We start from the raw sequence: 27085 nt of genomic DNA, 5'->3' as shown, positions 1-27085 counted from the left end.
ATCCTGTCTGGTCGCTTTCAGTTCGGCTCTAATCAATTCTGTTTGGTCATCCATGGCTTTCTCCAACCTAGCTATTGCCTGGATAATTGTTAGCCTGAATTCTCTTTCCGACATATTGTCTATGTTGATAGCCGTTAGCTCTGTTGCAGAAGGTCCATCCTCTGTATTTTTCTTCTGTTGGGCATTCCTCCTCCTAGTCATTTTGGTGGGAGAAGACTGAACAGATGTAGCTGGATGTATCAACTCTGGTGCAGTCAAGGTGCACCCTGGAACACTTCCTGATCTCCGTCTCAGAAGCCTCAGTCTGGGTGCAGAAGCTGAATAAATTCCCCCTTGGATGCTGGCAGTGCAGGTTCCAAGTTAAAGACCCTGGGGGCGCAGGATCTTTTGCTCGTCCCCAAAGCCAAGGCAGTGGCGGCTGTCTGGGAGCTCCTGACCGCCAGAGAGGTTCCAAGCAGCGATCGCACACTGAGATTTTGCCGCTGGCCGGGGCTGGGAGTGCCCGGCTTGCGCGCACCTCTTTTCAGAGGCGGCTGTGGGTCGGGCGCGCGTCTGGGGCACTGAGAACGGGGCGCTGGTCCGTAAGCCGCAGGCTGGGCTTTTGCGCGCCTCTGTCCGGGGAAGAGTTTCGCGGGCGCGAGGCTTAGACTTTGAAACAATGGCCCGGGTCTAGAAGCGCCCCAGGGCCTTAGAAACCCAGGAGAGCTGGAGCGACGTGCACGCGCATCTCAAGCTTTGTGGTAGGGCTAGCGCGCGTTCTGCAGACCGGCTCCCATCCCCTCACAGGAGCCGGAACCCCGCGCTCTGGGGCACGCTGGCGGCTTAGGGACCAGGAGCCGCTTTCTCCGCCGCACTCTCTCTGCCTCCGCGCCGGGGAGGCCGTCTGGGACCGGGGACTCAAGCCCCTGTCCCTAGCCGCCCCGATTCCCACAGTTTGCCCCCGCGATCCTTTGCTCTTTTGGAGTGCTTTCAACCAGACTCCGAGTTAATGCTGGTCCCCAGATGCAGGGCACTCTCGCTCGTATCGGGGTATTACTTTTGCACCGGTCGCCTCTGGTGGCTCCCTCCCCCTTTTGTTTATCTTCCGATATCAGTCCGCTGTTCCCATTCCGCTTTACCTGCTCACTGGCGTCTTCTGCCCCTGTAGAGATCCAGACGTGTATAATTCTGATCTCAGGCTGATTTCATGGGTGATCAGAGTTCTTTGGTAGGTAATCAGCTCACTTTGGGGTACCAGCTGAAAAGACGCCTCTTCCTAGTACCCCGCCATCTTGTCCCCCCCTATAGTTCTCTTTTTTAGTGGAGTCTTTGTCTGGTTTTGGAATCAAGGTAATGCTGGCCTCATAGAATGGATTTGAAAGTATTCCTTCCGTTTTGACTTTTTTTTTGAATAGTTTGAGAAAAATAGGTATTAACTCTTCTTTAAGTGTTTGGTAGAGGGTGCTTGGGTGGCTCAGTCAGTTAAGTGTCTGCCTTCGGCTTAGGTCATGATCCCAGGATCCTGGGATTTAGTCCCACATTGGGCTTGGAGTCTGTTTCTCCCTCTGACCCTCTCCACCACTCATGCTCACTGTCTCTCTCTCTCTCTCTCTCAAAAATAAATAAATGAAATCTTTTTTTTAAAATAAATATTTGGTAGAATTCACCTGTGAAGACATGTGGCTCTGGATTTTTGTTTGTTGGGAGTTTCTTGATTACTGATTCAGTTTCTTTTCTGGGTTTTGGTCTGTTCAAATTTTCTATTTCTTCCTGTTTCAGTTTTGGTAGCTTATTTCTAGGAATTTATCCATTTCTTCCAGGTTGTCCAATTTGTTGGCATATAATGTTTCATAATATTCTCTTATAATTGTTTGTATTTCTGTGGCATTGGTTGTTAATTCTCCTCTTTCATTTGTGACTTTATTTGTTTGGGTCCTTTATGTGTGCTTTTTGATAAGTCTATTTTTTTTTCCTAAGAACCAGCTCCTGATTTCATTGGTCTGTTCTACTGTTTTTAGTTACTATATCATTTGTTTCTGTGCCAAACATTATTATTTCCCTTATTGCTCCTTTAGGCTTCATTTGTTTTCTTTTTCTAGTTACCTAGGTATAACGGTTAGGTTGTTTATTTAATTTTTTCTTGCTTCTTGAAGTAGACCTGTATTGCTATATACTTCCCTCTTAGGAGTGTTTTTGCTGAATCCCAAAGGTTTTGACCATTATGTTTTCAAAACTATGGAATGCTTCACAAATTTGCATGTCATTCTTTCATAAGGGTCATGCAAATCTTCTCTGTATTGTTCCAATTTTAGTATATGGGCTGCCAAAACAAGCACTTAACAAAAAAATTTTTAAAAAGCAAAAAAGGAAAGTAGACTTTATTTAAGAATGGCTTTACATTTACACTAAAATTGAGAATATAGTGCAGAGTTCCCATATATCATTTCGCATGGTTCTCCTATTATTAACAGCTTATGTTATTATGGTACATTCTTTGTAATTAATGAACCAATATTAATGATCTATCTTTAACTGAAGTACATAGCATATTCAAATTTCCTTGGTTTTTACCTAATGTATTTCTGCTCCAGGACCCCATTCAGTATTCTACATTATGTTTATTGTTGTGTTTCCTTAGGTTTCTCTTGGCAGTGAAAATTCCTCAGATTTCTCATATTGATGGTGACCTTGGCAGTTTTAAAGCATATTGGCGAAGTGTTTTGTTGAATACCCTTTTATTGAAATTTTTATAATTTTAAAACTATGATTAAACTAGGATTATGGCTTTTCTTTTTTGAGGAATACAACATAGGTAAGTTGCCACTCATATCAAAAATAAATACTCTCAATATTATTTATCACTATTGATACCGACATTGATCACTTAGCTAAGGTAGAATTTCTCAAATTTCTTCACTGGAAAATTGCCCTTTGTCCCTAGCCTCCTTAATATACTGTATTTTGGAAAAGGAATTCATTTCAGTCAGCAGACTGTATTTCAGGCATAGGGATTTGTGCTTTCCTTCTTTTAGTGCAAAGTATCTACACTTTGATTATCTAAAAGTCATTTAGAATTTTTATGCAAGAAAAATTATGTTCTCTTTTAGTTCATTGAGGATCTTTATGACAGTCATTTTGAATTCTTTGGTAACTCATATATCTCCATTTCTTTAGTGTGAATTTCTGGATATTTATTTTGTTCCTACAACTTGGCCATACTTCCCTGTTTCTTTGTATGTCTTGTTATCTTTCATTGGGACTTGAGCATTTGAAAAAATAGCGACTTCACCTAGTTTTTACAGTCTAGCTTTGTATAAGGATGACCTTCACCAATAAGCCTACCTTGATATTCTGGAGGCCTCTCAATCCTTCTCTGGGAGTGCATTTTTTTCTGGGTTTGTATACATGATCTCTTAGTTGAAGATGTTTCCCTGTTTCTACTCAGGAGCTTTCCCTGATGACTCTTTGTACTCCTAGAGTTTTGCAGCTATTGTAGCAAGCTGTAGCACATGAGCTCTACCTAGTGTCTATCCTCAGTACTGTAGATTATTTGGGGTTAGACCTTGAAGTGATTATCTTTGTTCTCAACAGCCCTCAACCTGGTGCCAATTCCTGTCAGTGTTTTGATTCATGTAAGAGAACCCCAGTCCCTAATGCAACCCACTGAAGTTAGAATGTTGGTTGTGCCTTTTACTCTTTTCTTTCCCTCCCTGGAAAGAAGCCACATTGTGCTATACCAAAGGTGGGAGCTTTGGTGAGTAACTACCAGCAATTTTCTGATTACCTTCTTGGGCGTATGCTGGCCTGTAGTTCTGGAGCTTTGTAACTGGTTTTCATGAATGCAATCAATCTGTGCAATGTTATGTTCATGTATCCATGGGGTAAGGAGGATCCGGGGCTTTCTGTTCTGCCATCTTGGTGACAGTACTCCACTAACATTCTTTTAATGGCGACTGGAGATATGTATTGGGATTTTGCTGAATTTGTAGATTATTTTGAAGAGAATGTATAACTTCATAAGTTTTTCCTCATGTCATCCATCAGATATTCAAAGTTCATTTGTAATGCATAAATGGCAATAATTATGACCTTGAAATTCGTGAAACTGCCCTCTCATTTCCTAAAGAAATGGAAAACTTTAGATTTCTCCCTTTTATTCTAAATATAAATCTGTGAATAAATACAAGTAACTATTCCAGTTAACAAGTTTTCCACAATAAGAGCTCAATTTTGCTATTCTTTAATTAAAAATAAACCATTACAGAGAATTTCAGTTCTGCCAAAGTGAAGTTGCCCCACTTTTCCTAGGACCTACCCATAATAGAAAAAAATCTCTGGACATAACAAGACAAAAAAGCATAGGAAGACTCTGAAAGGAATTAAAAAAATAAGAAGGCAGACTACAAAGTTGCCTCTAGACTTAAGGAACAACCCAGTAGTAAGTTCCCTTGGTTTCCTTGATGTATATCCTGGACAGGGCATTTCATAACACTTGAAAATAAACCTACCAAAACGCAAATGAAAAAAAATCCAAAAAAGCCTGTTCTCCTTAGTGAAAGGACTGCAGAAAGAATGATATAACAATAGAAAACATTTTGGCAATATCTGTCCTATTCCAACCAAATACCAATGGTAAAACAGTACTCCTCCCACCATGGTTTCAGTAGATTAGAGTAAGTCATCCTGCCATCCTGCCCTTGCCCCGACAGAAGTAGGCATCAGCATTCAAATTTCCCCACCTGCCTCTAGCAGTATCACAGGAGCACAGCAGAGATTTCTGATAGTATCCGAGGGGCACGGCAGGGAGGTAATCTTCTATTCCTCATCTGGCAGAAGCTGGCAGTGCTCTGGTTCTCTAGCAATGGTAGTATTAACAGGTTCCAGCGGCCGTTTAATTCTCTACCCCCACACAACATCAATGAGACTGAACAAGGTGATACAAGTTGGAGCCATTTGGCAAGCCACTTTACCCCCAGTAGGATGCTGAGACTTCCCCTTCATCTAGCATCAGCAAGACTACATAAGGGAAGGTAACATGAGATGGACCTAGTCATTATTCTGCCCATCCTCTGCCAATATCAGTTTGGAAGTGTTCCTTCTTTTTTTAGAAGCATTTAAGATTGGTGTTAGTTATCCTTTAACAGTTCAGGAGAATTCACCAATGAAGCTGTCTGCTCCTGGGGTTTTCTTTGTTTTTGATTACTGAATCAGTCTCCTTACTCATTGTTGCTCCCTTCACATTTTCTATTTATTCATGATTCAGTCTTGATAGGTTGTATGTTCCTATGAATTTATCCAATTCTAATAGATTATCCAATTTGTTGGTATTTAATTGTTCATAATAACCTCTCATAATCCTTTTTATTTCTGTGGCATCAGTTATTATGTCCTCTTTTGCACTTCTGATCTTATTTGAGTTGTCTCTTTTTTTCTCAGTTAGTCAAACTAAGGGTTTGTCAATTTTGTTTATCTTTCCAAAAAATTAATTCAGGTTTTTTTTAACTTTTTCTATTGTTTTTCTATTTTCTATTTCATTTAATTCTGCTCTGATCTTTATTATTTACTTTCTCCTGATGACTTTGGGCTTAGTTTGTTCTTATTTTTCTAATTCCTTGAGAAGTGATGTTGGGTTGTTCATACAGAAGATTTTCCCTTTTTTTTTTCACTTTTACCAATTTATTTATTTTCAGAAAAACAGTATTCATTATTTTTTCATCACACCCAGTGCTCCATGCAAGCTGTGCCCTCTATAATACCCACCACCTGGTACCCCAACCTCCCACCCCCCCGCCACTTCAAACCCCTCAGACTGTTTTTCAGAGTCCATAGTCTTTCATGGTTCACCTCCCCTTCCAATTTTTTTAAAGATTTTTTATTTATTTACTTGACAGAGAGACATCACAAGTAGGCAGAGAGGCAGGCAGAGAGAGAGAGAGAGGAGGAAGCAGGCTCCCCGCTGAGCAGAGAGCCTGACGCGGGGCTCGATCCCAGGACCCTGAGATCATGACCCGAGCTGAAGGCAGCGGCTTAACCCACTGAGCCACCCAGGCACCCCCTCCCCTTCCAATTTACCCAAAAGCACATACCCTCCCCAATGTCCATAACCCTACTCCCCTTCTCCCAACCCCCCTCCCCCCAGCAACCCACAGTTTGTTTCGTGAGATTAAGAGTCACTTATGGTTTGTCTCCCTTTTTTAATGTAAGGAATCACTGTAAAATTCCCTCTTAGTAATGCTTTTGCTGCATACCAGAAATTTTGCTGCGAGTGAAAAGGCAATTTAAGAATGTGAGATATTTAAAAACTATATATCTGATAAAAGCTTAATATCCAAAATACATAGGGAAGTCCTACCTTCAGTAGCAAAAACAAAACAAAACAAAACAAATTACCTGCAGTTTCACCTTCAGTTATATGTAATCAACTGCTGTCCAGAAGCAGATGATCCTCAACAGTAGCAGTAATACTACATCACAGTAGTAGTCTAATATTACATCACAAGACCTACATCACTCGACCTCATTTTGTCTTTTCACATAGGCATTTTATCATCTCACATCATTACAAGAAGATATTTTGAGAAAGGGAGAGTACATTACCATCACATTTATTACAGTTTATTGGTATAATTATTCTATTTTATTATTAGTTGTCGTTAGTCTCTTACCATGCTTAATTTATAAATTAAACTTTATTGTAGGTATGTATATATAGGAAAAATGTAGTATATGTAGGGTTCAGTACTATCGGAAGTTCCAAATATCCCCTGGGATCTTGGGATGTATAAGGGAAGATATTGAAACCCAATTTAGAAATGGGAAAAGGACTTAAATAGACATCTCTTTTTAAAGAAGTCATTCAAATGATCACCAGGTATATGAAAAAAGTGCTCACCATCACTTATCATGAGGGAAATGTAAAATCAAAACCACAATTAAATATCATCTTACTCCTGTTAGGATGACTATCTTTTAAAAAAGAGAAAAAAAAAAGAGATACCAAGCGTTGGCAAGGATATAAAGAAATGAAACCCTTGTACACTGTCAGTGGGAATGTAAAATGATGCCAATGCTATGTAAAATAGTATGAAGGCTTCTCAAAAACCTAAAAATAGAACTGTCATACGTCCAAAAATTTCACTTCTGTGTATTTATCTGAAGGAAATGAAATCAGGATTTCAAAGAGATATCTGCACTCACATGTTCATTGAAGCATTATTCACAATAGTCAAGAAAGGAAAACAACATAGATGTCCATTGACAGAAGAATGTATCGAGAATATGTGGTATATACATACATAAAATGAAATTCTATTCATCTTTAAAAGAAAATGAAGGAAATCCTGCCATTTGAGACAAAATAGATGGACCAGGAAGACATTATGCGAGGTGAAATAGCCAGTCACAGAAGGACAAATACTGCATGATCCTACTTATGAAGTATCTAAAATCATCAATTCATAGAAACAGAGGGTGAAATGACTGTTTCCAAGGTCTGGGGGAAGGAGAAATGCATTGTTGCTATTCAACAAATATAAAGTCTTAGTTAGGCAAGATGAATAAGTTCTACAGATCTGCTGTACAACATTATACTGACAGCAATACTGTATTGTGTACTTAAAGACGTTCATAAGAGGATAGATATCATGTGTTCTTACCACAATAAAACAAAATTTTAAAAAAGAAGAATTATTTATTGTCAGTAATTAGTTTAAATATAAACAGGTTAAACCCTTAAATAAAAGGTTGAAATTAGCCGGTGGGTTTATAAAGAGCATGATCCAATTATATTCAGTTTAGAAGAGACACACTATAGACAGGTTTAAAGTAAAAGGGTAGAAAAAAATATCTCATGCAAATAGTAGCCAAAAGAGACCTGTGGTGGCTATACTAATATCAGACAAAAAGAACTTTAAAAGATCTTAAAAACAATAAATGATGTTATTTATTCATAAACGTGTCGATCAGAATGATATGGCAATTAGAAACATATACCCACATAAAAACAAAGCCCCAGTATGTGCTATGGTGAGTGCTGTGAAGTGTGTAAACCTGGTGATTCACAGAACTGTACCCTGGGGCTAATAATACATTATATGCTTATAAAAAATTTTTAAAATTATTTAAAAAAAGGAAAAAAATGAAAGTGCAATTTAAAATATAATAAAATGCTCCAAGAATGAAAAAAAAATAACCCAAAATATAGGAAGCAAAAATTGACAGAATTGAGGGGAGAAATAGTTAATCCTACAATAACAGAGGTTTCAATTTCCCACTTTCAAAAATGAAAAGAACTAGATAGAAGATCAAAAAGGAAATAGAGGCCTTGAAACACACACACACGCGTGCGCGCGCACACACACACACACACAAATTAGATTTAATTGACAATGCAGAACACCCACCCAACAGCAATATCAGAATACACATTCTTCTTGGTGTACGTGAAACATTCTCCAGTGTAGACCATATATTAGACCACATAACAAATAATATATTTTCTTTTTTTCTGTTTTTTTTAAATTCAATTGGCCAAATATAGTACATCATTAGTTTTGATATAATGTTCAATGTTTTGTTAGTTGTATATAACACTCAGTGCTCATCATAATTAATGTATTTTAAAAGTGAAATTATATTAAGTATTTTCTTCAACCACAATGAGGGAAAACTGGAATCAAAGAAGCAAGGAAAACTGGAAAATGTGCAAATGCATACAAATTTAAAAATACTAAAAAAATGTGTCAAAAGAAAAAGCACAATATTAGGATATTAGGAAATTAGGATATTAGGATATTAGGAAAAAACATTAAAATAAATGCATATGCCATGGAGCACTGGGTATCCTGCATAAACAATGAATCTTGGAACACTGAAAAAATAACATTAAATTTTAAAAAATGAAATGAAAAAATAAAAATAAATGCATATGGAAACAAAACATACCAAAATTTATGAGGTATGGTGAAAGCAGTGCTCAACAGGAAATTTATGGCTATAAATGCCTATATTTAAAAACAAGAAAAATCCCAAATTGATAACCTAACTTTACAGTTTAATGAGATAAAATAAAATAAAGGGCAAATAAATCCAAAGCTAGGAGAAAGAAGGAAATAATAAACATTAGAACAGAGAGAGATAAATAATAGATAATATAAAAACAATAAAGAGAATCAACAAAACCAAAAATTGGTTCTTTGAAAAGATAAACAAAATTAACAAACCTTTGTCTAGACTGACCAAGAAAAAGAGAAGACAAGTCATTAAAACCAGAAAATGAAAAGTGGGGACATGTTATGGACTGAATTGTGTCACACCAAAATTCATGTGTTTTAGTTCTAGCCTTTATTACCTCGAATGTGACTGTATTTTGAGATACAATCTTGAAGAGGTAATTAGTTTAAATGAAATCATTGAAGTAGGCCCTAATCCAATATAATTGGTGTTGTTATAAGAAGGGGAAATTAGAGCGCAGCTGCACATATGAAGACCATATGAAGACAAAAGGAGAATATGGCCATCTACAAGCCAAGAAGAGAGACCTCAGAATGAAATTAATCTTGCCAACAACCTGATCTTGGATTTCTAGCCTCCAGAACAGTGAGAAAATAGATTTCTGTTGTTTAGCTGCCCCAGTCTGTGTTATGGCAGGCCTAGCAAACTGATAAAGTGCATTGAAACAAACCTTACAGAAATAAATCATAATAGGAATAGTAGGAACAATTAAAGACCAACAAATTAGAAAAGCTAGAGGAATGGACAAATGTCTAGAAACACAAAAATTACCAAAACTGCTTCCAGAATAAATAGAAAATCTAAATACATCTGTAACAAATAGAGATTGAATCCATAATCAAATGCTTCCCAACAAAGAAAAACCCACGATAAGATGAGCTTCATTGGTTAAGGTCTACCAAACATTTAAAGACAAATGAATACATTCTCAGATTCCCCAAAATATCATAGAGGAAGGAATACAACCTAACATTCTATGAGGCCAGCATTACCCTATTACAAAAGCCAGATCCAAACATCACATTAAAAGAAAAATACAAACCAATATCCTTTATAAATATAGATGCAAAAATCCTCAACAATATACTAGCAAACAAAATCCGGCAAAATATTAAGAGTAGTATACAAATGATCAAGTGGGATTTATCCCAGGAATAAAATAGTAGTTCAACATAAGAAAATAAATCAATGTAATGTATCATGATAATAAAAGGAAGGGGAAAAAACACAGGATCAGTTCAATTAATGTAGAAAAAGGATTTGACAAAGCCCAACACCATTTCATGATAAAAGCACTCAACAAACTAGGAATAGAAGATAAGTACCTTCATGAAAAATGAAATTTATTTTTTTAAAAAGCCACAACTAATATTATACTCAGTGATGAAAGAAAGAAATAATTCCAGTTATGACAGGAACAACACAAAAATGACTACTCTTGGGCCCCTGGGTGGCTCAGCTAGTTAAGCGACTGCCTTCTGCTCAGGTCATGATCGCAGAATCCGGGGATCAAATCCTGCATCAGGCTCCCAGCTCCATGGGGAGTCTGCTTCTCTCTCTGACCTTCTGCCCTCTCGAGCTCTCTCTCAGTCTCTCTCTCTCAAATAAATAAATAAAATCTTTTATAAAAATGACTACATTCACCACTTCTATTCAGGACTGTGAAGGAAATTCTAGCCAGAGAAATTAGGCTATAAAAAGAAATAAGCGGGGTGCCTGGGTGGCTCAGTGGGTTAAGCCTCTGCCTTCAGCTCAGGTCATGATCTCGGGGTCTTGGGATCGAGCCCCACATCGGGCTCTCTGCTCAGCGGGGAGCCTGTTCCCCCTCTCTCTCTGCCTGCCTCTCTGCCTACTTGTGATCTCTCTCTCTCAAATAAATAAATAAAATCTTTAAAAATAAAAAAGAAAGAAGCAACCAACTGAAACGGAAGAATCAAATTGTCTCTATCACATATCTCTATTTTATCTCAAATGATCTTATACACAGAAAATACCAGAGTTAACAAAAAAACTCTTGGAGCAATGAACACATAGCACAAACTTGCAGGATATGAGATCAATACACAATTATCAGCTGTATTTCTACACACTAGCAAAGAGCTATCCAAAAGCTAAATTGACAAAACAATTCTCTCCAAAGAAGATATATGAATGACAAAGAAGCTCATGAAAAGATGCTCAATATCATTAGTCATTAAGGAAATGAGAATCAAAACTGTAGTGAGTTACCAACCTATAACCACTAGGATGGCTATAATCAGAAAATGGAAAATAATAAGTGTTGAAGAGAATATGAAGAATTTGGAATAATTGTATGTTGCTGGTCAAAATGTAAAATGGTTTAGTATTTATGGAAAAAAAAAGTTAGTGTTCCCCAAAAAGGTAAATGTAGAATTACCATGTAACATCAGTTCCACTCCTGAGTATACATGAAAAGAATTTAAAACAGGTATTCAAACAAAACTTGTACATAAATGCTCATGACAGCACTATTCACAATAGTCTAAAGGTAGCTATTAACAACCCAAATGTCCATCAGTAGATTAATGACCAAACAAAACATAGTACAACCATATTGTGGAATGTTATTCAGCCATAAAAAATAATGAAGTACTGATACTTGCTACAACATAGATAAACCTTAAAAACATTATGCTAAGTGAAAGAAGTCACACACAAAATGCCACATATTGGATGATTCTATTTATATGACACATCTGTAGTAGGTAAATCTATAGAGACAGAAATCTGATCAGTGGTTGCCAGGAGCTGGAGGGAGAGGAAAACGTGCAGTGACTGCTAATATGTATGTGGTTTCCTTTTGTGGTGATGGAAATATATTGCAACTAGGTAGAGGTGATGGTTTCACAAATTGCGGATATATGAAATGTCACTGAACTGTATACAATAAAATGGTTAGTTCAATGTTTTAAGAATTTTACCTCAGTAAAAACAAAACAAAAGCAGCCAATCAGGTAAGGAATTTTATTAAGAGGTTTGTATTAACAAGTCTAAACTAAGTGGTAGCCTTTTAAAGATTATAATAAGTGGTGTGACAAGAAAAAATGTATAGTTTAGTATTTTTCAAAGTAGAGTGAGAATGATCCAGGGAATACACAAGAAGATTCACTAAAGTCAAAGAAGAAAACATTAGAATTTTCAATTATGTTTCATCTTTATTCCTTTATAATCTTCAAATTTGATGTGTTTCATAATGTGAGAATATTTCTTTACTATATGTGTGGGGAGGGGAGGTGTATATGTGTATTTCAGGGCTGCATAATGAGAAATGTTTGAAAACTTTAATTTATAAGACTCAAAGACCACAACATAATCGTCATCTGAAGATACAGAAAATGAAAAATAATGATGACTCAGCCACTTCAGTCTCTACACAGCAGGTTCTAAAATCCTTTCTCACAAAACAGGACTATGCAGACATCATTTTTACAGGTTAAACCCTTTGTCCCCCAACCACACAGTTGCATACACATACAACACATTAAACACATGTACACACAAAATAAAAACTAAAAGTTATGGTAGATACCAAAAAGGCCTGATATTGATACAGCTGTTCTAACTTTATTCCATCAAAACATACTGGCTAAATGTTCCTACTGTCAAGATACATTGAAATATCTCAAATGATATAGAAACCAGAATGTCATCGTAATGTTTTGTTGGATGGCACCTGTCTGTGGCGATCAGAAAGTACTAATTCATTCTCAAAGACCAAAGCTTAACTGTACTTTAGTCACACAAATCCATCTCAATATAATGAATGAATGAAAAAATAAAATCTTAGAGATAATTTCTTTTTTTTAAGATTTTTATTTATTTGACAGAGATCACAAGTAGGCAGACAGAGAGAGAGGAAGGGAAGCAGGCTCCCCGCTGAGCAGAGAGCCCGATGCGTGGCTCAATCCCAGGACCCTGATATCATGATCTGAGCCAAAGGCAGAGGCTTTAACCCACTGAGCCACCAATGCGCCCCTTAGAGACAATTTCAATCACTCACCAATGAATATGCATTGGAGAGAGAGGGGATATTTTAAACACTGGAATATAGAAGTAGAAAAGGATGGTTAACAGATTGGTGTCTTTAATGTGAGACAGAGATAGAATCCAGTCCTTATTTAGAAACACATTCGATCCTGACATAATAAAATACCAAGCTATAATGCATCTCAAATTCTACACAGCTGTCACCATTTAGGTGGCACCTATGACTCTGAGACTCAATGATGTAGAAAATAAGAGTATGGATGATGTCTAATGTCCTTAACTGAGTGCCTCAAATTTGAATCCCTATCTAGAAGGTTTTGGTTCCCTGCATCTACCTTACAACAAACACATCCACTCAGTTCTACAAGGTTGGGTCACTTGATATTTCCAGTATCAGATCCTGGTATACAGTGGATTTTGTCAATGCATAACTGCTCAGTATTTCTACTGCAAAGCAAAAAAATACCGCAACCCCAGTTGATAAAGTTGTTAGTCACCTGGGGCTTTTCAATGGGGCCCTAAATTTATCCTCAGAGGTGTAACCTTACAGAACACCTCAATTGCTCACATAGGCTTCACAATGCTAAAACTGAATGAATGAATGGATGAATGAGTGGATGGATGGATGAGTTATTACAGAAAATGTCTAATATGCATGCAATAGTTTCTTGTGGCTAGCATAACAAATTACCATAAACGTAATGGCTTAAAACAGTAGCAGTTTATTCTTTCAGGGTTCTTTAGCCCAGACATCAAAAATAAAGGTGTCGATAGGGCTATTTTCTCCAAAGTCTCTAGGGGAGAATCCTTCCTTCTCTCTTCCAGCTTTTGGTAATACCAAGCATTACTTGGCTTATGGCTGCCTAACTCCAATCACTGCTTCCATTTTCACAAGGCCTTCTCTTATATCTCTCATAATGACATCATAGGATTTAAGACCCACATAAGTAGTCCAGGATGATCTCTTCTCAAGACCCTCAACTTAGTTATGTCTGCAAAGACCTTTTTGCAAATAACATAACATTCATAGGATACAGGTGTTAAAATATGAATACATGTATTTGGGGGCCACAATCAAACACACTACATTGCTTAAAGAAACTAATCCAATAAGAAAGCCAACCTTGAATAATATGTGGGAATCAGATTTTCTTTCCATATAGAACGTAGAGATTCAAGAAAGAGAGACAGAAAGAGAGAGAGAAGGAAGGAAGGAAAGAAAGAAGGAAGGAAGGAAGGAAGGAAGGAAGGAAGGAAGGAAGGAAGGAAGGGATTCTCTGGTCACAACAATCCTACAGATCTGTCATGATGCCAGGTAGGTTTGTACAAGTTGAATATCCGAGGACTCTCGGCCACTTTGGTATAATATAAGGATTAGAGAACATAGGGAGAATGAGTTCCTGGGTTCAGGCAATCCAGATACTCAAGCACTGACATAGCCAATTTTTCACAGCAGTCAGAAATTACTAATTCATCCTCAGTGGCATTTGGAAAATAATTTCCCCTTTAGTACAGATCATATGCAAAAAAGCCTGACCTTTACTGTTTCTAAATAGAACTAGACCAATGTATATGAAAATAGTTGTGAGAGAAAAATAATTCCCTTAAAGAGAAACACCCACAGTGCCCTTTGTAATAGGGACCCAGGGAGATAATATCTGATGCATCACACTGGGGAAATTGAATTTCACAGGAAATGCTGAAACTTACACTTTGATAATGGATAATGATGTCAGAGATCATAGTAAAAAATTTTAAATCAAACTAAGTAAAGTTGTTGAGAATTGTATACATTTGTCATCAAAGTAAAAGCATTTTCTGTCACATATGGTTTTTCAGACTAGACAGACAGAGTCAAGTCTTAATGGTAGAACCCAGGAAAGAGCCCTTAACAATGTTATGTTCTAATTCATGCACTGCATTTCAAAATATTATATCTCTTCAAAAGTTAGAAAACACAAATCAGTATCCAAGCTATACTTTGAGCTTTTATTTCAAGGTTGTAAAAAAGTAGACCTGAACCATCAGCCACTTATACACTCTGTATGTGTGTACAAATATCTTGTGTGAACAGAAAGACTCACTTTCCATAGATAAAGACAAAGGTATGGGAGAGTGTAACCTATGGAATTACTTTATTTTTTATTTTTATATCCATTGTTCATTTTTTCCAGACATTCGATCATTCATTTCACATTATTTTGCAGTTTGCTATTTTCACACAACTTGACATCATACTATGTAACTTCTTCAATTTCCACATCATTATTTTAAACAGTTGCATTACTATTCCACTGTTTATACATATGTATCATGCTACACAATAAATCATTACCCCTTTAAAAATTTCAATAACTTCTCTCTCTCTCCTCTGAGCTTATATATAACTACAAATAAGTGCTACCTGTTTACAGGAGCCAGCACTGTGGTCTGAACAGTGAGATGGAAAGAGAAAAACACTCAAGGCAATCAGGCAACTATTGACACTGAGTGCATATATAGCAACTTCCAGATCCATGGAAAATTCCATCCTCACCTAAAGACACAGTTATGTGTGCATGGGGAGAGGGGAGATTATGATGTAGGAAAATGAGATATGCCATATTTAGTTTAATTCCTCTGGTTATAAAAATGGTAACTGAAAAATCGAAAAGACGATAAAAATTATAAGTAGGACAAACATTCAGAGACATTTTATATTAACACTTGGGTTTATATATGTAAAATTTTTACTTTCTTCATACATACATATTTGAATAAACTATTTGTGAATTTTCCCTTTTAAACTCAAAAGTAGATTTTTCATATTGACATCCATTTAAATGGCAGAATAAGAATTGCAGGTGCCTGTTCCTTCTTTGAAACACCTAATAACCAGGCAAAAATTATCAGAGTCAACCTTATCAAAACACTATAAGATAGTTAAAAGATTAAACAACAACCGAAATAGCTAACTAGAAGAAAGGCCCCTGAAACACAGCACTCAAAGAAATCTCTGTCAAACCACTAGCTTTGCTTAGCATTAAAGTAACAAGTCTTCAGAGATAGCACAAGACAAAGTACAGTCTTTATTTAAAAAATTGCTTAGAATAAACACTAACAGTGAACAAATAAAACCTATGATAAACAATAAAATATCATGAGGATGAAACATCTGATTTCCAGAGTTAACACATCATAATGTTTAAAATGTCCAGTTTTCAACAAAAAAATTATGAAGCATGCAATGAAATGAGAAGTATGGCTCATTCACAGGAAAAAATAAATTAACAGAAACTTTCTATGCAGAAGTATGGACATTGGACTTAACAGAGCTAGGACTTACTAGAAAACTCTGCTGTCTTAAATATGCTCAAAGAGCTAAAGGAAACCACTCACAATGAAATAAAGGAAACTAAGAGAATGGAGTCTCACAAAACAGAATATTAATAAAGAGATAGAAATCATAAAATGCAACAAATAAAATTCTGGGGCTCAAAAGTACAGTGACTAAAATGAAAAATTCATGAGAGAGGTTCAAGAGCAGATTTGAGCAGTCAGACGAAGTATCAGCAAACTTGAATAGGTCAATTGAGATTATTAAGTCTGAGGAGCAGTAAGAAACTATAAAGAATAAAAATGAATAGAACCTAAGTGCCTTGTATGACACCATCAAGTGAATCAACATATATACAGTAGGGACCTCAGAAAGAAAGGAGATAGAAATAAGGGGAGAAAGAATATCTGACGATACAAAGGCTGAAAATTTTCCAACTTTGAAAAAAAAGTCACAAATCTACACATCCAAGAAACTTCATATACCTCTAAGTACGAGACATTCAAAGAGATCTACACAAAGACACATTCAATCAACCTGTCAAAAAATACAGAAACATTAAAGCAGCAAGAGAGAAGGAATGTTCATATACAAGGGATCCTCAATAAGATTAATAGCCAATTTTTTTAGATTTTATTTTATTTTAATTTTATCTTTCCAGTGTTCCAAGATTCGTTTATGCACCACACCTATTGCTCCATGCAATATGTACCCTCCTTAATACCCAGCACAAGGCTCACCCATCCTCCCATCCCCATCCCCTCCAAAACCCCCAGTTTGTTTCTTAGAGTCCATAGTCTCCCATGGTTCATCTCCCCCTCCAATTTCCCCCAACCCACTGCTCTCCTTCTCCCAATGTCATCCGTGTGTTATTCCTTATGCTCCACAAGTAAGTGAAACCATATGGTAATTTACTCTCTCTGCTTGACTTACTTCATTCAGCATAATCTCCTCCTTTTGCCTTACATAGTTTCTGGTAAAAAAAAAACTTGCTATTAACCATGTAAGGCAAAAGGCAGTGGGTGGCATATTTTAAGTGCTGGGAAATTAAAATTAAAAACTGTCAACCAAAGACTCTTATAACCAGCAAAATTAAATACAAATTAGTGCATTCCCAGATTACAAACAAAAAAGGCTAAGTAAGTTCCTTGCTAGTACATCTTCTCTGAAAGAAATGCTAAAGAGTCTTTCAGGCAGAAATGAAAGGACAGTAGATAGTAATTCAGTGCCATACAAAGAAATAAAAACCACTAGAAATGTAATGACATAAGTACATATGAAAACAAATATTATTATATTTTTGGTTTGTAACTCATCTGTTTTTCCTATATGATTTAAAAGACAAATGCATTTGAAGTTATAAACTAATATTAACAGGCACACAATATAGAAAGATGTAATTTCTGAGAATAACAACATAAAGGAGGAAAAACAACAGTGTATAGAGTAGAGAGTTTTTAATGCTTTTAAAACAAAGTGATATTTATTCATCTAGGTTGTTATTAGTTTAAAATGTTCATTGTAAGGCCCAAGGTGACCACTAAAAAAAACCCTTAAAAATAAAAATAAATGAGAAGAGAATTAAAATGATATACTATAAATAATCACAAATGAAGGTAGTAGTAAAGGAATTAAGAAACACAATACGTATGACATATGGAAAACAAATACCAAACTGTCATAAGTAGTTCATTCATTATCAATAATTACTTTAAGTGAAAAAGGATTAAATTCTAAGTTAAAAGTCAGAAATCAGCAGAAGAATAAATAACATGTTCCAGCTGTATGCTGTTTATAAGACTTGTATCCAAAGATGCAAATAAGTTGAAAGTAGAAGAATGGAAAAAGATATTCCATACAAGTAAATAGTAGCCAAAAAAGGAGCTGAAATGGCTATATTAATATGAGACAAAAAGGAATTTAAGTCAAAACTGTTACAAGAGACAAAGAAGGACATTATATATTGATAAAAGGATTAATTCAACAAGCATATATATTATATATATAACAATTATAAACATATAGACAGACATACCTCATTTTATTGCACTTCACTTTATTATACTTTGCAGATATTTTATATATATATATATTTTCTTTTTTTTTTTACAGATTGGAGGTTTATGACAACTACATTGAGCAAGTCTATTGGCACCATTTTCTATTTGCTCTACTTCTGTCTCTGTCATATTTTGGTAATTCTCATATATCAAAATTTTCATTATTATTATATGATCAGTGACCTTTGAGGTTACTATTATAATTGTTTTGGGGCACCACACACTGCACCCATATAAGACAGTGAACTTAACCACCAAATGTTGTGTATGTTCTGCCTGCTCCACTGACTGTCCATTCCCTCATCTTTCTCCTTGGGCCTCCCTATTCCTTGAGACAAAAAAAAAAATATTGAAATTGGACCACTTAATAACCTTACAATGACCTCTAAGTGTTAAAATGAAAGGAAGAGTCACATGTCTCTCACTCTAAATCAAAAGCCAAAAATGATAAAGCTTAGTGAGGAAGGCAGATCAAAAGGTGAGACAGGCCAAAAGCTATCAAAATACCATCAAAATTTTTCACAAAGCTGGAACTAATAATCCTAAACTTTTTTATAGAAGTAGAAAAAACTCCAAATAGCCAGAAGAATGTTGAAAAAGAAAACTAAAGCTTGTGACATCACAATGCAGGACTTCAATCTCTATTGCAAAGCTCTAATCATCAAGACAGTATGACTGGCACAAAAACAGAGACATAGATCAATGGAACAGAATAGAGAACCCATAAATTGACACTCAAATCTATGGTCAACTAATTTTCAACAAAGCAAGAAAGACTATCCAGTGGAAAAAGGACAGTCTCTTCAACAAATGGTGTTGGGAAAATTGGACAACCACGTGTAGAAGAGTGAAACTGAACCATTTTCTTACACCATACACAAAGATAAACTCAAAATGGATGAGAGACCTAAATGTGAGACAGGAATCCATCAAAATCCTAGAGGAGAACACAGGCAGCAACCTCTTCAACCTTGACCACAGGAACTTCTTGCAAGACACATCTCCAAAGGCAAGGGAAACAAAAGCAAAAATAAACAATTGGGACTTCATCAAGATAAAAAGCTTCTGCACAACAAGGGAAACAGTTAACAAAATTAAAAGGCAACATACGGAACGGGAGTACATATTTGCAAATGACATATCAGATAAAGGGATAGTATCCTAGATCTATAAAGAATTTATCAAACTCAACACCCCAAAAAACAAATAATCCAATGAAGAAATGGACAGAAGACGTGAACAGACATTTGTCCAAAGACATAACAAATGGTCAACAAACACACGAAAAAGTGCTCCACATCCCTTGGCATCCTGGAAATACAAATCAAAACCACAATGAGATACCACTTTGCACTAGTCAGAATGGCTAAAATTAACAAGACAAGAAACAATAAATGTTGGTAGGATTCAGAGAAAGGGGAACCCTCCTACACTGTTAGTGGGAATGTAAGGTGGTTCAATCACTCTGGAGAACAGTATGGCGATTTTTTAAGAAGTTAAAAATAGAGCTACCCTATGACCCAGCAATTTCACTACAAGGTATTTACCCCAAAGATACAAATGTAGTGATCCAAACAGGCACCTACACCCCCATGTTTATGGCAACAATGTCCACTATAGCCAAACTGTGGAAAGAGCCCAGATGTCCACTGACAGATGAATGAATAAAGATATGAATACACACACACACACACACACACACACACACGAATATTACTCAGCCATCAGAAAGGATGAATACTTACATTTGCTTTGATGTGACTGGAACTGGAGGGTATTACCCTGAGTGAAACAAGTCCATCAGATAAAGACAATTATCCTGTGGTTTCACTCATATGTGGAATATTAGAAACAGTGCAGAGGATCATAGGGAAAGGGAGGGAAAACTGAATGGGAAGTGATCAGAAGGGAGAAAAATCATGAAAGACTCTTAACTATAGAAAACAAACTGAAGGTTGGTAGAGGGGAGGTTAGTGGGGAATGGGATAATTGGGTGGTGGGCATTAAGGAGAGCATGTGAAGTGAGGAGAACTGGATGTTATATGCAACTGATGAATTATTGAATTCTACATCTGAAACTAATGATGTACTATATGTTTGCTAATTGAATTTAAATTTTAAAAAAAGAAAAAAATTACTTCTCATTGACAATGCACCTGGTCCTTCAAGAGCTATGATGTAAAAGATTAATGTTGTTTTCATGCCTGCTAGTACAACATCCATTCCACAGCCCATGGACCAAGGAATAATTTTGACTTTCAAGTCTTATGAGTAAAGAAATGACATTTCATAAGGCTATGACAGCCATAGACAGTGATTCCTCTGATGGATATGGGCAAAGTAAGTTGAAAACCTTCTGGAAAGGATTCACCATTCTAGATGCCATTGGGAACATTCCTGATGCATGGGAAGAGGTGAAAATATCAACATTAATAGAGGTCTGGAAGAAGTTTATTCCAAACCTCATAGTTGTCTTTGAGGAGTTTAAGACTTCAGTGGAAGAAAACTACAGGTTCAAGGGAAGTAGCAAGAGAACTAGAATTAGAAGTAGAGCCTAAAGATGTGACTGAATTGCTGCAATCTTATGATAAATCTTTCAGGGATGAGGAGTTGCTTCTTATGTGTGAGCAAAAAAATTGTGGTTTCTTGAAACAGAATCTTCTCTTGGTGAATATACTGTGATGAATGTCGAAATGATAACAAAGGATTTAAAATATTATGGAAACTTAGTTGATGAAGCAGCAGCATGGTTTGGCAGGATTGACTCCAATTTTGACAGAAGTTCTCCTGTGGGTAAAATACTATCAAATAGCATCATGTGCTACAGAGAAATCGCTTGTGAAAGGAAGAATCAATTAATGGGACAAACTTCATTGTCTTATTTTCTTATTTTTAGAAATTGCCACAGCTACCCCAACCTTCCACAACCACCACTCTAGTCAGCAACCATCAACATCAAGGCAAGACCCTCCACCAACAAAAAAAATTACATCTTACTGAAAACTCAGATGATCATTAGCAATTTTTGGCAATAAAGTATTTTTAAATTAAGATATATACATTCTTGGGGCACCTGGGTGGCTCAGTGGGTTAAGCCTCTGCCTTCTGCTCAGGTCATGTTCTCAGAGTCGTGGGACTGAGCCCCGCATTGGGCACTCTGCTCAGCAGGGAGTCTTCTTTCCCCTCTCTCTGCCTGCCTCTCTGCCTACTTGTGATCTCTGTCTGTCAAATAAATAAATAAAATCATTTTTTAAAAAGATATATACATTCTTTTTGGATACAAAGTTTTTGCGCACTTAATAGACTACAGTATAGTGAAAACATGACTTTTGTATGCACTGGGAAAGAAAAATTTAATTTGACTCAATTTATTATGGTAATTACTTTATTGCGGTGGTCTGGAGATGAACCTGCACTATCTCTAAGGAATGCCTATATATGTGAAGTGAGTTTCTTACAGACAGCATATAATTATATCATATTTTTGATCCACTTGGCCAATCTTTACTTTAATTGGTGTATTTAGATCATTTCTAGCCAGCAAAGATGAAAACTGTAGGGTCCCTACTTAACCTTCTCTGACCCCACCTCAGTGGGGTGTTGGGATACTTGTTATAATCCCAGGAGAGTGAAAGTCTAGGTGCTGTACTAGTTGCTGGCATGGTGAAAGTGGGGCATTTTTTTTTTTACTGTGAAGTTTGGCTGGAGTAGAGCATTTATTATGTAAAAATTTTGTCTTGTTAGGCTGTCCTTTTCTTGGTCCTTTGGCTAGAAAGAGCAGGCTTTCATTGGAGCTTTTCTGTCTGCATCTGTTGAATTTTCTGGTTTGCCGGCTTCTTCACTACATATCTGGTATATATAAGGCAAAAAGAAAACCCAGAGACCCCACTATTACGTTGTTCTTCAGGTCCTGAGATCCTTAATCAGGCTGCCTTCTATCTACATTTCAGAATTATGTATGTTTTGTATATAATGTCAAGGGGTGAAAGGAATAGGGAAAATCACTTCCACTCCATCTTCCCCAAAGCAGACAGTTAATTGGAGATGCTTAGAAAGCAGCTGCATAAATGAAGGAGAAGTTCAAGACATGGGTTTAGGCAGGGTACATGAACCTGGGGATCATGAGAAGATCATATAAAGCATAATTTGAACAAGATCATATAGGGAGTGACTTTAAGTAAAAAAGAGAAGACATCCAAAGGCTGATCCCTGGACCTCCCCATTGTTTAGATGTTGGAGAAAAAAGGAGGATCCAGCAAAGGGGACAAAGAAAGAGCCACCAGAGAGGTAAGGAGAAAACCTAGAAAAGTATGGTTTCCAAGAATACAGGTGAAGGTAGTATTTCAAGAAACAGCATGATCAGCTGTGTCCACTGCTACTGAAAGATCAAGTAAGCAGAGTAAGGAGAATGGATTCTGGGATATAGATACATGAATGCTATTTGGTGGCTAATTATAAATCTGCTTTGGTGAATTTTTACCTTATTTTTTTATCAGGTATACAGCGTAAGGATTATTGTTAGTTAGAATGATAGAAAAAAAGTCATCCATCCAATCCAGCCACTCAATCCTATTTATAGGGTCTCTGACAATTGTTTGTCTAGTCTTTGCTCAAGCACTTAGCAGTGAAAGTTAGCTCACAACTTTGTAAAGCAGTCATTTCCATTTCCAGAGAAGCCCTAACAGTGCCTTGTGTTAAATACACGTACACTTTAAATTCCTACTTGTGATTCCAATTTTTTCTTTTGTAATCACAGAATATAAAGAAATGCTGCCATGACATCCCCACAGGCAGGAGCTACCCAGGTTCAGGAGGACCCTGCTTTGGTCTCATCTTACCACTACATCTCCAATTACACAGAGTAAAAAAAAAAGTCCCACTAAGTGTACACAGCCACTAAGCAATGTTCCCCACTCCCCCTTCCAAATATAGTTCCTCTGAGCCAGGCCACAGTTTAATGATTAGCTCTCACTCATCTTTCCTATGCTTCCAAGCAGTTATGTTTACAATTTCATGATTGGTTTACCAGGTCTGTAAGCCCTCTAAGTGCACAGCTGGAACAACCCAGCCACTGCTCAGGTGACCCACCAGTGACCTCTAGTTCTTGCACCACCCCAAATAGTATTACGTATTCCAACACCAACTCACCATAACATGGAATTAGAACATGAGATTTTTAAAGTGGCCACCCCACCCCACTCTAAAATAAGGTTGCTACAAGCTCATGTTAGTGAGCATGAGAATACTTTGTCCAAGTTACTAAGCCTACCTGCCATATATGTAGATGATAGAATGTTCCAGATAAATAAGGTACAGAGTCAGTGTCAAGCAGATAAAAGGCATTGGTGGCTGACTTTCCACAGATCCAGAAAACTTCTCTAGCAGAGTTATCAAAGTCACCCCTCTACCAATCAACATAGAGTGCAAACCAACTCATTTTGACCTCATTGAACAGTGGAGAATTTATTTATCTCTGTTGCAGCACAGTTAAAATGTCACATGCCATTTTTTTGTTTGCATAACTGCTTCCAGGACAAGGAAACAGTCAAGAAAATCAGAAGCGGCTCTATGCAGAGAGAAATAATGTTCACATCAAATCAACCCTTAGCTCTTACCACTCTTCTCCCATTATTTTTAAAAATAAGGCCTTCCAACAACACACTCTGAATTATATGCCCTTTCCTGCCTTCTTGGACGAGGAAATGCTTTTCTGTGAATAGTATTCCTTCATCAAACCAGTCTTTACAATTACTAGACTAATATATTCATGTTATAACCTCTATCCCAAGTCCCATTCCAAGAACTGACAGTCACTCATTCTCCTCTAGCCTTATATATGTTACTAGGCAGTTGGAATCCACAGCTGTCAGTCAACCAATTAGGGGCTGAAAGTTGGTTGCCTTGTTCTTGTCTTACCCAGGCAACAGCTCCTCCAAAAGAAGATAAACCTCAGAGCAGGACCTATGTATTCGCTTCACATTCCAGCTTTCCCAAAGCACCCCAAATTCCCTTCTTTCCCACATTGCTGCATTCTTATATCCCAACATCAAATGCAGTTATAGAGAAGCTGCATCTTTTTTTTAAAAGATTTTATTTATTTATTTGACAGACAGATCACGAGTAGGCAGAGAGGCAGACAGAGAGAGAGTGGAGGAAGCAGGTTCCCTGCTGAGTGGAGAGCCTAATGTGGGGCTCGATCCCAGGACCCTGGGATCATGACCCAAGCCGAAGGCAGAGGCCCCAACCCACTGAGCCACCCAGGTGCCCCATAGAGAATCTACATCTTTTGATAGTTTCTCTGTCATCAATTTTTTCCTTTAAGTATGGTTATGTTATAGTCAATAATAGTTATTATTGTTATCATCATTGTAGTTACTAATAGTTAGCTATAGTTAAAATTATGGTCTAGTTATAGTTAGGCTACTTGTGATTATCTATAGTTAGTTACAGTTAATATAGTCATGGGTCCCAGTTATGGATAATTCTAGTTAATTCTAATCATATGTAGTCATATTGCTAACTATTCATTGTAAATAGTTATGGCTACTAATTAGGAATGGATACCATTCATGACTGATAACTAGTCATGGCTATTAGACATGGCTATTTGTGGTAGCTAGTTGTGGCTACTAACTAATTGTGACCACTGGATTTGGTTGGTGTTGTAGTTACAGGTGCTGTTTGGTAGTAACTGTAGTTAGTTGTATTTATGGTTAGTTGTAGTCAAGTATGAGTACATTTTTTAAATGATTTTTATAGATTATTTATTTGATAGAGAGAGATCACAAGTAGGCAGAGAGGCAGGCAGAGAGAAGGGAGAAGCAGGCTCCCTGCTGAGCAGAGAGCCCGACATGGGGCTCCATCCCAGGACCCTGAGATCATGACCTGAGCTGAAGGCAGAGGCTTAAACCACTGAGCCACCCAGGCACCCCTACGAGTACACTTTTAATAGGTATGGTGGGTGACAGGTAGTTATGGTGTTCAAATTATAGTTATTTGATCTAAAATATAATAAAATCACAGACTTATCTTCAGATCTTTCAAAGTTTTCATGATCCATACTCACTGGGCAATACTATTTTATTCAATCACAATCATTTGATTTGGTTACTTACAGAGAACAAAGTGTAATGTCTTTCAACACAAAGTCACGTATATTAGGCATGGTGGTGGGTGGTTATTATTCCTAAGTGTTTATGGTTATTAGTTGTGCCTACTAATTAGTTGTGGTCACTTATGACTAGAATTGGCTGTGGGTAGTAATTATGGCTGCTAACTACTTGTGTTTACTATGTATGGTTAGTTGCAATTATGGTTAGTTATAATTATGGTTACTTATGCTTATGATTGGCGACCTAGTTGATGTTGCTAGCCTTAACTACTAACCACTTGTGTTTATTAGTTATGTCTACTAACTAGTTCTGTTCTTGGCTATGTTTGTTCTGTGTGTTTGTTCTGTTCATATGTTCTGTTGTTGCTACTAACTGGTTATCATTGATAGTTGTGGGGGCCAACTAGTTTTAGTTGCTATGTATGGTTAGTTTTAATTACTTGGTATAGTTGTGGTTCTTTATTTTGTGGTTTATTAATCTTAATTAGTTATGGCTACTAGTTTTGGCTACTAATTAGTCCAAGTTGTTAGTTATAGTGACTACTACATATGTGTGTTGTTATATAGCTATTAACTAGTTATAGTCACTAGGCATGGTTAGTTTGTAATTCTGGTTAGTTTTAGTTATTGTTTTTGTGCTTTCTTTTGGTTATGATTCTCAACTAGATATAGTTATTAATTATATCTATTCAGTAGTTGTGGTTACTAGTTGTGATTACTTCCCAGTTGCAATTACTATCATGAACGCTAATTAGTTCTGATTGCTATTTATTGCTAGCTCTGGTTGGGTATCTTTATGATTAATTATAATTGGTTACATTTATAGTTAGTTATGGGTATAATTAGTTGCAGGTAGATATATAGAGTTTTAGAATGTTGGATTTCCAGTTATCTGACCTGGAATGTAATCTACTCACATCCTTATCTCAGGTCTTCCAAAGCTTTCATTTTCCATGCCCACTGGGCAACATACTTTCACATTTAGTTTTACTCCATTCACTTGACTTCTATTTACAGAGAAAGTATAAAGTAATTTTATTTTTTCAGGAAGAATAACACTTATTTGTTCCACAAATGTGTATTGATAGTCACATAAAAAATTTCATTCACGATGCATTATTTTTTTTCTGCTTTTTCCATGGACAGTATTATATTTTATAGTAACTTATATTTGCCTAGCACTTTATTTTTTTTGTTTTTGTTTTTCAATCAGTGTATTTGATTTTATAAATTTGCACATACCCATAAAATTGAGATTCTCTTATTGAAGTATTGTTTTTTTCCCCACCACAGTTAGGTTTAGTATCATAAGGTATGAAAGGTAACAAAGCCTAGAAGTTAGACCCATTTACACTAAAGTCTACCCTTGTTGCAAAAATTTTTCCTTCTTTGGGCCCCCTTCTAAACTGGTAGCCTTATAGTTCATCTAGTAAATAGGTCAAACAGTATTCTCCAATTTGGAATATGTTCCAGAACCTGGTATGGATTTTTTTTCCCAATTTATTTATTTTCAGAAAAACAGTATTCATTATTTTTTCACCACACCCAGTGCTCCATGCAAGCCGTGCCCTCTATAATACCCACCACCTGGTACCCCAA

The 27085-nt window shown here is 36.6% G+C and overlaps 1 non-coding gene across 1 annotated transcript; it reads right to left on the bottom strand.

Annotated features, from left to right (window-relative positions):
* Positions 1-2208: 2208 nt before the first annotated feature.
* Positions 2209-2315, bottom strand: LOC122897797. Its single transcript, XR_006382639.1, has one exon. It is a non-coding gene; the product is annotated as a U6 spliceosomal RNA (small nuclear RNA).
* Between the last annotated feature and the right edge of the window lie 24770 nt (positions 2316-27085).

Source organism: Neovison vison, chromosome X (assembly GCF_020171115.1).
Source record: "Neovison vison isolate M4711 chromosome X, ASM_NN_V1, whole genome shotgun sequence".
Lineage (NCBI taxonomy): Eukaryota > Metazoa > Chordata > Mammalia > Carnivora > Mustelidae > Neogale > Neogale vison.
Note: the sequence above shows the minus strand (reverse complement) of the source record. Positions and strands in the feature narration are given on the sequence as shown.